Source organism: Syzygium oleosum, unplaced genomic scaffold, assembly GCF_021117445.2.
Source record: "Syzygium oleosum isolate NSW1041296 unplaced genomic scaffold, Sole_v2.1 Sole_v2.51, whole genome shotgun sequence".
Lineage (NCBI taxonomy): Eukaryota > Viridiplantae > Streptophyta > Magnoliopsida > Myrtales > Myrtaceae > Syzygium > Syzygium oleosum.
In genome coordinates, this window is record NW_026607535.1 from 1,431,976 (window position 1) to 1,441,475 (window position 9,500).

Sequence of the window (9,500 nt, forward strand, 5' to 3'; positions counted from 1 at the left end):
CGCCACTGTCATAGTAGTGGATTGCGGGTGATTCCGCCGGACCACAAAATGAATTAATGAATGATCCTAAACCTATACCGAACGATCGCGTCTCTCGGATCTAGCGATTTATCCTCACGATTTAAATGACAACCGAAGTCGTCACGAACCGGATGAACTTGCACGTGACTCGATTTATTATCAGTCACGGGTCGAATATGCGAATTTCCCCAAACAGCCACCCGTTAGTTTGAGAAACGCTCGAGTTGCGTTTAATAAAATTTAATTATTTAATTGAGCCCAAATTGGACGTCGGAAAATTATGAAGTCACAACGGGACGTTAGGACGACGTTGCAGTTGGAACGTGAAAATTTGGAATGTCTTGAATTCTTCAGAAAAATTCATTTTTGATGAGAAATGAAGAAAGTGACCATTTTACCCTTGGGAATTTATGAAGGGCATGTTTTATGAGGGATGGGCATTTTGGTCATTTTGCCCTAACTTTTTGGTTGGACATTTTTGCCCTTGAAATTTTATGAAATTCCCAAATTGCCCTTGGATATTTTGGGCAAGATTCGATCTCGGCCGTCGGTTTCAAGATAAGATCGAATCTGGGCCGTCGGTTGGATTTGTGAGAGAGGGGTAAGATGGTAATCAGCTAAAATTGAGTCAAATGTCACTATTTAGGTCCAAGACCATTCTCTCTCCTCCATCTCTCTCTCTCATTCGGCTCACCCCCCCCACCGAAACCTCTCCTCCTCCTCCTCCTCCTCCTCCTTGGCCGTACGCTGGCGCCGCCACCCATCACCGCCATCCGTACGCCCGCCGGTCACCGAGCCGCCGCCTCGCCGTCGCCGTGCCGCCGCCACCGTCCCACGCCGCCGTCTCTCTCTCTCTCTCACTCGTGTGGCCGTGGGTCACGGCCAAGGGAGGCCGCGCCACCGCCGTGCGCCGTTCACGCAGCCGCTAAGCCGCGCCGCCGTTCGCCGCCGTCCCCGCCAATCGCCACCGCTTCCCGCTCTAGCCGAGATAGTCTAGAGTGTCTGTAAGTCACGCTCTAAACCTTAGTTAGGACTTCGGGTACCGACGGACTATTTACGGGTGAAATCGGGTTTATTTGGGTATAGGATTGTACGATTTTAGGAGCGGATTTATGTGGCGGGCCTTAGGAATTAAATTGGAAATTTTGGTGGAAATTTTGAGGTCAAAAGTGGGCTGTGATGGGTTGATCTAGGTGCTGTGATGTGCGGTTGGATATGTGATTAGTGCCATTGGGTCCGGCTCGGAATTTCGTGAAAGTGTCGTGAAGGGCCGGGATTGATTTGCCGACGTTTGATTGGAGAAAAATGGCAATTTCTGTGTTCAATGTGTGTTTAAACTATGACTGAGTTGTGATGGTGAAACTGAGTGTGTGATTGTGTAATTGATTGATTGAAATATGCCATTGTGTGCACGCTTGGGCCAAATTGAATTAATTGTTAAATTGGCCATATCGAATGTTTAGTAAGCACGAAAAATGCGTGTGAATGGTTGCGTGCACGGGTTACGTGTGACTGGCCAACTAATTGGCAAGTGCTTATTGAGTATGTGAATAAACAAGAAATTGTACGTGGTATGGCATGTGTGATTGTGGGAATTGTACTGTCCTGAGGCGTGTACTTCAACGCGGGACGATGCCCGGTATTACCGGAAGACTGCCAACCTGAGGCGTGTACTTCAACGCGGGTTGTGTAGTAGGTGGTAGATATTGAGCCTGAGGCGTGTACTGTAACGCGGGCAAAAGACATGGCCTGAGGCGTGTACTGTAACGCGGGCCCTGGAGTGTTGTGATAAGTTGGTCGCAGTGGACCTGAGGCGTGTACTGTAACGCGGGTCACTGGCAAAAGTGGTGGAAAAGTTGTGATTTGATCGGAACGAATGTGACAAATGTGATTGATTATGCATGTGATTGCAAATGATGTGATGGTAACTAACGTGCAGGTTGCACGCAGGATATGCCCAGGTAAGAATAAAAGATGTGCATGTTATGTGATGATTGAGCGTATGATTGTGTTTTGTAAATTGTCTGGAGGTACGTGATAGCCTAGATGGGGTTTAGGGGTGTACTTACCGAGAGGTAATCTCACGGTTGTTTCAACCAAACATTTCAGAACCCCGGTAGGAACAATGAATCCCCCACCGCCGCCACCTGAACGTTTTGGAGTACCAGTGCACACCGAACAGGAAGTTGTAGAGTTCCCTATGGGAGATTTTATGACCTGGATTAAGCGCACTACTACAGTTTTCGTAGATGTAGGTGTACCCCTATGGTAAGAGCATAAGTATACCGCCTGGTTCTTCAGGGACGGGGTAGATGAGTTTGGACCCGTCCGCGATTTCGACGTCCCTTTTGATTTAGTTGGGGACTGGGACCCGACTGCCGTACCCCCTCCTGACGGTGAATTGACCAGTGCGGAGACTAGTATAGCTCAGTCTGGATTGCATCCAGCGCCGGCAGCACAAGAATCTTCAGGGGCTGAGCACGAACCCGAGCCCGAAGGATCGCAAGCAGAATTCGACCCTATGGATATAGATCTAGAGCCGATTCCCGAAGAAGAACCAGAAGAGGTAGAACCTGAGGCGGAACTCGAGAACGAGCCTGTTGAGTCCGCAGAGCCTTAGGAGGAACCGGAGTACATACTTCCATATGAGCAGTGGATGGATCCAAACTTCGTACCTGAGGACGATTTCTTTGAGGAGCCGGCTGAGGAGGATCAGGACGAAGTTCCAGCTGAATCGGGTGACATAAACCACCCGATCGAGATTGAGGCAGAGCCAGAGTCCTCGGAGGAGCAGTCGGTTCAAGGCAGCTCAGATTCAGTCAATGAGGAATCAGACTAGGAGTGGACGCTGAGTAAGGATCGTAGAGGCTAATGTAGGGGTGGAAAAAAAAATTAGGCTTTTGGTGAGCACCATTTTTTAGTATAGGATACCAGGTCATCGATCCTTTTTGAAATCGGTGGTTTTATAGTTCGGTGTGCATGTGAAAAAGGGTGGTTTGTAAATGTATGTGAATATCATGGTGTAAGTTTGAGTGGAGAAAAGAATATGCATATTCTCCCTGTTTTTCCCCAGTTTTAAATTGTCTGGGTGATTTGTGATTTCCGCTGTGGAAGTTAATCTCTGATGATTATAAGTGAGGTCGGCGATACCCTGGGATATCGCATTAATCGACCAGTGAAGGATGGCGCGTCCTCGATGGGGTTCGGGGCGTGACAATAGGTGTACCAATTTGGGGTTTTTATGGTAAAAAAATTAGTTCAGGGTAAATTTATCACTGGGGTTTTTCATGGTATTAACCCTTTCTTTTTATAATTTCTTACATATTTTTGTAACAAATCATTTTTTACATTAACTAACCATTTTATAGATACATAATGACTAACTAGTTCGTGTTTATTCTCATTCTTCAAATATGTTGTTTAGTTCTATTAGAGTGCTTGCATTCACCAAATTTCAACAATTTTCATTGTTAATATTATTATTTACATTCATTTTTTCTATTGTAGTATTTTAGTTAATTTGGCTTACTCCCATTTCCTATTTTTTTTTATTTTTACAGAAATTAAGGGTATAAGGAGATTTGCTTCAAAAAATAAGGTGAAAATGCACTTTTACCCCTTAAAAGTCATGCTTATTACACATGCCAACGAGTAGAAGTAACTAAGGGTTAACTACCGCAATAAAATGAAAGTTCCGGGGATATTGAGTAACAACTGAACTACTTCTAAAGTTCGGGGGTCTGTGTAATTTTCCCTTTGCATGTTATGCTGGAAAATATAATATTAGTATTAAGATCCTTAAATCCCCAACTAATCTCACCAGGTTACTGTATCCCGCCTATCCCCATGCAATCATAATGGCAAGCGTTCCAAGTCTTAAGTGTGCCACGGATGGGTCCTGTGGCAATTGCCCTCACTTAAACTTCAGAGCGCAATAACACATCGTGAAGTGTAATTTGGTATTGAATCTTTGTCAGCATCAAGATTCAACGCTTAAGAAGGATTTATCGTTTTTATAAGTGAATGAAGATACCATAAGAATTCTCAGCATAGACATAGTCAACATACAAAATAATAATTCTTCGAATGTTGGTTTTTTCTTTATAACAAGGATACTTATCTTAAGCAGGTAAATCTTGAGCTCGTGAAATGAAACAATGTTAGGTTGATGATATGCGTGTGTTGCAAACATTAAAGCGATTGTTTAATGTTAGTTAGAATATTTTTATAAAAAAAAAATTTACTAATTTAAGAAGCTTTTCATTCAAGAAAGTTGGGTCGACACCCCCCTTCCCAACTGGCGCAGTCCAAGCTCTATCAGGCTTGGTAGTACTATGTAGAAAATATAATGTTTTTCAATCAATGGTTGGTATGAGCAACTATTTTAGGGCTCGATAATAGTCTAAATCCTTTGATCTCGTTCATTGGTACCGTAGAAAATCAGTTAAGTAACTCATTCCAATTAGGAAATACTCAATAAACAATATGTCGGTGTTTCATCGGAATTGTCCCACGACAAAATATCTTTCACCGAAAGTCGTTCTTCGGTTTTTAATGAGAGGAGGAGACCAGTATCGGTGGCAATTCCAGACAGTAGATATCCAGGCGAGAAAAGGAATCCACTTATTTCAACCAAAATATTGCAAACTTGAACTATGCCGGTATCTAATCGACAGCAAGGCCAAGCAGTACAATGGATACAAACCAACTCCGCCGGACACTAGTCAACGACGGTACTAATTTACACCAAAATATCGCATCCGAGTCTCGTCAGTGACGTGATAGATGGGTGCACGTTAACATCTAACTGAACCATAAAGATCTATAGCTAAGGGAAATTGAAAGTACGGCACACAAAGCTTAAAGATAATGAAAAGAGAATATTTTGATTGATTTGTCGGGGGGCTTTCTTGCTGGATATCGGGTGGTATTTATAGCGGAGGCATGGTAATCGTTCATCAGCGACGTTCGGCAATTCGTTTTCTTCAAATAACTCCCATCTATTCTTTCTGTGTCCTTTATTTCAGCGAATTTAGTTTGCCCATGTTCTTGGATAACTGTTTTCATCACGTGTGGATTCTTCCACTCTTGTCGATAACGCTCTCACAACCAAGTCTTTGAGTGGTAACGTTCCCTCCTCCATTCTGGTTATCTTGAATTTTAAATGCTTCTAAAAATTTACCGCCGGCGCCTTTATTGGCGGTTACCAACTTTCTGTCATCGTGTCCCGATAACTAGACACGTGGTATATTTAAGAGATGCATCCATCGACGGCTATGTACTAATCTTCTAATGCCTATCGATGGATATGTATAAGACATAACTCACGTGATGGGCAAGTGGTTGCCTTCATCCTGGACTTACACATCATGTGTTCTTCAGTCTTTACGCAAATTCCTTCGCCGTAGATGGCCGGATTATTTTTGATGTCAACAATCGGGTATTCTGACTTTCAAGGTCTGTTAATAGGTGTTGTAGTAAAATAATATGTCGTGTAAATTCTTTTTAAACTTTTAATAGGATAATATTCAATATGTTTTCTCTTTTGTGAAGGCGACTCCCTAGTACCTAACATGCTTTTCTTCAATTTGCCTTTTGGAACGAATATTTTCCTCAACGTAGGCTAATTATCTAATTCCTATAAATAAATAAAAAAGAAATTATGACTATCCTGATTAGTATATTGAAAGTCCGAGTATCCTGATACACGACGTAAAAATATTTCCTCATACGTACGTCTCGAATTTCTTGGATCCTTGAAAAGTAGAAATGGCTGCAGAAGTTGCAGCTTTCCTGCTCAAGCTAATTCAATTGGAATAAAAACACAAAATCTATCTCGTTGCTCATGCCTCATAAGTCATAACCCACAAACACGCAGAGACTCCATGGCTGCAGAAGTTGCAGCTCTCCTGCTCAAGCAGAAGCTTCAAAATCTGCGAGATGACGAAATAATCATCTATCCAAGGCTCAAACGCAAGATCAACTCATCCATCTTCGCTCTGCAGCAGCTCCTGAGCGCCTCCGACGACACAGACGTCACCATCTCTCCGGCATTGCCCTTCATTTACAGTGCCGAAGACATTGTCGACACGTACCTCTTGAAAAGAGCACAACAGCGACGCATAGACTTTATTGAGACCTGCCCTTCGTTCCAGTACTTGGCTCCTCTATGGAGCCAAAAGGACTTGGGCAAAGGGTTGAAGAAGTTCTTGAACGATCTCAAGGCCTTGCCTTCTCACTCTTCTGAGCAGAACAATCAAGAAAGCAGAATTCTTGGCAAGACCCGAGAAAAGGATCGCTGTTTAGTGAACGCAGGGCGGTTTGGTCGCTGGGATTCGATTGCTCATCTATTGGACAAGGAATCAAACATTGTTGGTCAGATATCAGACATGGACAAGATGATCTCTGAGTTGATGATTTCTGAGGGCCCACAAGGAGAAGAAGCTTTAAGAGTCGTTTCTGTTGTCGGCTCAGGAGGCTCAGGTAAGACCACGACGGTGAGGCGTGTTTATAACAGAGTGGCTGTGAAGAAGCACTTCGAGTGCTGTGCCTGGGTCTGTGTATCAAGAGAATTTGTATACAGGAACGTTGTTATGAGCATAATACAACAGGTTAGCATAAAAAAGTTAAATGATATGGACCACATGAATGATGACGCTCTTGGTGAGATGCTTTTCAGGGAGCTGATTGATAAGACGTACTTGATTGTTTTGGATGATGTTTGGGATGCTGAGGCTTGGCACCGGTTGACAATTCCTTTTCCGGACTCACAAAAGGGTAGTAGAGTGATTATCACTTCTTGTGATGATGAAGTGGCGAAATTGGCCGATCCATGGAACTTCCCATTGCATTTGTGCAGGTTGACTAGTGAGGAGAGATGGGAATTGCTGTTGAAGCAGATGAAGGAACATGAAGGTGCCCTAACTGAGCACAAGGACGAGATCATGGCAAAGCTCTATCATTGTTCACCTCTAGGAATTGTTCTTCTAGGGGGGATTCTTTTGAGCACAGAACCAAGTGAATGGTCCAGAAAAATAGACAAATTCCCATCTTCTTGCGAAGACAAATCGGACTTGCGGGACATCTTGATTTTGAGCTACCAAGAACTACCTCCTGAGTTGAAGGCTTGCTTTCTTTATTTGGGTATCTTCCCAAAAGCATCTGAGGTATCAGTTCGGAGGTTATTATGCTTATGGCTTTCTGAGGGTTTCCTAGATGGGATGCCTGGCGAAGAACAAAAGGAGTGGGAACCCGAAGATCTGGCAGAGTCATACTTCAAAACACTGGTCAGTAGAAACTTGATTGAGGTCACAAAATGGAAATTAGATGGACGCCCAAAAATGTGCCGAATGCCAGGAGTGGTACGTGAATTTTTCTTTCCAAAATCTGTGGATTCGGGTCTTTTTTATGTTCACGAGAACTCAAGCTTTAGGCCTAGCATACCTCCTAAAGACTATAAAATTCGGCGGCTCGTGGAGTATTTAGAAATCAAGAACTCCCTGGATTCTTGCATTGATCGCAGTCTTCGCTCTTATGTATCTTTCAACTCTGCATCGAGGGGCACGGCCATTACAGACATAGGTATGTTTCTCAAGAATGTCATTCACAAAGGAGGCTTTGGATTGTTGAAGGTTCTTGACTTAGAAGGTGTGTACAAGCCCGTGCTTCCCGAGTCGATGCGTAATCTTCTGCTTCTACGGTTCCTGGGCTTGAGGTCAACTGTACTGGATTCGATTCCGCCTGCCATCGGATATTTACCAAGCTTGGAAAATTTGGATTTGAAGCACACTAATGTCACCTCTATCCCAAGTTCCATTTGGAAGGCAAAGAACCTCCGGCATTTCTACATGAACGAGGTACACATTGATGTGTTTTTCCATAAGCCATCAAAGGGGTCTCTGACCAACCTCCATACATTGAGGGGGCTCTATGTTCTATGTAGGTGACAAAAAGGCCGTGGTCAACGGACTAGATCGATTAGTGAACCTCCGGAAACTGGGACTCACATGCCACACAAACTCTTTGAAAGCAGTAGCTAAGTGGATCGAGCACCTGCCTAATCTTCAATCTTTGAAGCTGAGATCAATAGACGAGTTCGGAAAACCGTCAAATCTCGAGGGGATATCCATGGCCGCATGTTGCAACCTATGCAATTTGTATTTGCTTGGTTCGTTGCCCATCCCTGCCAGCCAGCTGTCCAGAGTGCTCCCATCATACCTCAGGAAACTCACATTGTCCATGTTAAAATTGGTGGAAGATCCAATGCCGGTGCTGGGGCAGTTGCAAGACCTGAGCATCCTTAGGCTTTTTGCTCATTCCTATGAGGGATCTCAGATGACATGTGTTAGCGGTGGATTCCCTAAGCTACGCATATTGAAACTGTGGATGCTTGACGAACTTCAGCACTGGACCGTGCAGGACCAGGCTATGCCTCTCCTTCAAGAACTAGAAATCAGGCTATGTAACCAATTGGAGAATTCAGATGGACTTGAGCATTTGCCAAGGCTGATTGAAGTTGTCTTAACCAATATGCCACCGAGTTTTGTAGAAAAAGTCAGGGGGCGCAGTGGGAATAATGTGTTTGTCAAAGTGAATAATTGGGAATTCTCTCGTTATCGGGTAAAGTTTCCTTACCTTTTAACTCTCAGATTTCAACCACTTATGTGTTAGGATTAGGCACTCAAACACAATGAAATAGAGAGTAAAAGAGAAAAAGAGAATCGAGACACAAAATTTATCCTGATTCATTATTAAATTAGGGCTACATCCAACAGAGAAATGTGAGGTATAGCCCTAGTCTAACAAAGAGGGCTATAGTGAAATCATCTGCCGGATGTAATCCTAGTTTAACGGTGAACCAGGATAAATCTTGTGTCTCGATTTCTCTTTCTCTCTTTTACTCTCTATTTCATTATATTTGAGTGTCTAATCCTAACATCATGCACGACTATAGGAAACTTTTAGTCATTGTCTACATTTTTGTTCTTGGAGATCTGCATTTCCCCCCTCTCAAGCCAAATGTAGATTAAAGAATCAGTTAGGAACATAAAGGGTGCACCTTTCACGATCATTTTCTAATAAATCATCATGCTAATGCTCTTAACCTATCTTGACGTGCAGGGTAAATGAATCATCAGGGACGCAATGGTTCAAGATGAAACATAGTCTGCATAAGTAAATGTCAATCTCTTGGCAAAAAGCATGCCTTCTGAGGCAAAGAAGCTAAGTTTCCAGAGCCGTCCACTTCAAGATGTTGTCCTATGTTATGAAGAATCTTCCTACCTGAGGAGATGTGTCAGAGTGGGGAGAGCCCGGTGTGAGTGCCGTGTGAGTTGAGTGTGCCGTGGTGAGTTTGAGACTGTGAGTTTGTTAGTGATTAGTGTAGAGTGAACTCAATTAAGAGTGTGCCATTGTACTTAATGTAATAAAATTTGAGTTACGAATCCAAAAGAATCATCCATCAAATTACTGAATCTTAA

The 9,500-nt window shown here is 43.3% G+C and overlaps 1 pseudogene; it reads left to right on the forward strand.

Annotated features, from left to right (window-relative positions):
• Window positions 1-5,775: 5,775 nt before the first annotated feature.
• LOC115694286 (putative inactive disease susceptibility protein LOV1) lies at window positions 5,776-9,500 on the forward strand (annotated as a pseudogene).